We start from the raw sequence: 2,554 nt of genomic DNA, 5'->3' as shown, positions 1-2,554 counted from the left end.
GGATAAGGCGTATGGAATTAAAGATCAAGGTCTGCTCACATCCTACCTAGGTGTTGAGGTAAAACAAACTGCTGATTGTGTTACGATCCGGCAAAGCAAGTACGCACGTGAGATCTTGGAGACGTTTGGATACCAAAACGCGCATGCTGTAGGAAATCCGATGGAAACAAATGTACGGTTAGTTCCACTACGTGAAGACGAGGAACCAGACACAAGCTTCGCTTACCGACAGGCCATAGGAATGTTAATGTATCTCGCCACTGGATCACGACCAGATTTGGCATTCGCAGTTGGACAGCTGAGCCGATTCGTCTCAAAGCCGTCTGCGAAGCATGTTGGTGCGGTAAAACGAGTACTTAGCTGGCACAGTGGATGTAGGAATTACGTACAGCCGAACCAAGGATATACCAGAGGTGGTAGTTCTCGATGGCTACTGTGACAGTGATTGGGCCAATGACCCCTCATCTAGAAAGAGCACGACAGGACTGGTGTTTACCTTGGCAGGTGGGGCAGTGTCTTGGATGTCGAGACGCCAAACAATAGTGGCGCTATCAACAGCAGAAGCTGAGTACGTGGCAGCCTGTGAAGCAGCAATGGAAACCAAGGCTGAGAGCAACATTTTGCAGGAGATCCTGAAAGCGAAAGATGTGAATCTGAAGATTGGGATCGACAATCAAGCTGCCCATGTACTAGCAATAAACCCGACATACAGTCGGCGAACTAGGCGCGTAGAATTGCGCTGGCACTATGTGCGAGAGCAAGTCTCTAAAGGCGTGATCGAGTTGCACAAGGTGGACGGCAACGAGAATCCTGCGGATATATTCACGAAGCCGTTGGACAAGCATCGACTGCAGAAATTACTGCAACTCATGGGCATTGGAAATGCTCAGGAAAGAACTGGAGTGTAACAAGTGCATCAGTGAATTGCGAAGCATACGCTTCGAGGGAGGCCTGTTAGGATGCACATTGAGACAAGACGACCAAGAAGGTTGAAGTTCAAGTTGGGACCCGTACATCGTGAGACCAAGAAGGATTAAGAAGCAGGGAGCTGCGGGCCTTTGCATGTTAACGGGCAGTTGCTCGAGTTTAGTTGAAGGGAGAGAGAAAGAGAGAACGAAGCTAGCTAAACAAATTTAATCACTTTTCCTTTTCTCATTTGGTGTACACGCTAACTAGTGGAACCGATCTAAACTCTAATAGGGTACTGAGCCTAAGGCGGATTTCTAGCTAGGAGTGACGTTCAAGATGGCACTGGCCTTGAAGTACACAAATGAGGGAGTTCCTAAAAACTGGGACGGAAGGGACTGGCAGCAGTACAAGTGGGCCATGGAGCTTGTTTTCAAGAGGAAGGAGCTTGCGGACGTTGTGTATGAGGTGACCAAGAGGGATCAGCTCACGACTGACGAGGGCAAGACCAAGTTTGATGGCATGCAAGTGACGATCATGCAGTTGATCGGAATGTCACTGCCCGCTGAAAAGCTACACCAAGTTCGACACAAGACCACGGGGACAGAGATGTGGAGAGCGCTATGTGAGATTTATGAGTGCACGGAGAACAAGACAACTATCGCGCACAGAACAAGATATCTGCGTAACGAGCTTGAAGCTGCAAGCTTAGCCCCAGGTGGAGATGTGAATGAACACCTTAGCAAAATGTTTAACCTGCGAACTGAGTTGACGTCATTGAAGTATACCGTTGAGGATATTGGCATGGTCGAGATGCTGTTAGACAGTCTAACAAGTCAACACGAGCTCGAGAGTTTAAAAGCTGGGATTCGTTACAATACTGGTGTTGGAGGTGCATCACCGGAACGGGTTCGAGAGCTGATTCACGCCAAAAGCTATCCAGAGCTAAGGGTGGAGGAAATCAGCGAGGTAATCACAAAGGTAGTGGAAATACTGCAAATAGTGGAAACTCAGGTGGCAATAAGGCCAAGAGTGGAAAGGGCGATAATCAACAGCAGGAGAAGTCCAGTGGATCCAAGAAGAAGCAGAAGAAATGTTTCATTTGTCAGAGCACGGAGCATCTTATAGCTGATTGTCCCCATAAGGTGAAACCTGCAACAGATACTGAGGAGCAAAAACGGAAGCCGAAGGGGCACATGACAATATTCCGTAGCAACCAGGCTGCTGCACGCCCAGATCGCGCTGGGGAAATGGTTGGAGTGGAGGTAGGAACATTAAGTGAGTTTCCAGAAACACCAGAGACGCCCATTGAGATTTTTGATGTTGGCTTAGATGATCGTAACGATGACCATGAAGTTGATGAAGATTCTGAGGAGCATGTGGGGAGTGATGTTACCAGTGATTGGTGGTATTTTGATACTGCTTCTAACACACACCTTACCGGTAACAGAGGCGACTACTGCGTGTTCACGGAAGATACCTCGGAGTCACACAGCGTACATGGAGTCACTCCAGCGTTAGCATCGCATATTTCTGGTGTTGGAACGGTGATCCTGGAGACAGAGGTCGATGGAGAGCCCATGGAGCTCCAATTGTAGGACGTGTTCTATGTCCCAGGAGCAGCAGCCGGACTCCTTTCTCCTGGTTT

Source organism: Phytophthora parasitica, assembly GCF_000247585.1.
Source record: "Phytophthora parasitica INRA-310 unplaced genomic scaffold supercont2.35, whole genome shotgun sequence".
NCBI lineage: Eukaryota > Oomycota > Peronosporomycetes > Peronosporales > Peronosporaceae > Phytophthora > Phytophthora nicotianae.
This window is presented reverse-complemented; position numbering follows the sequence as displayed.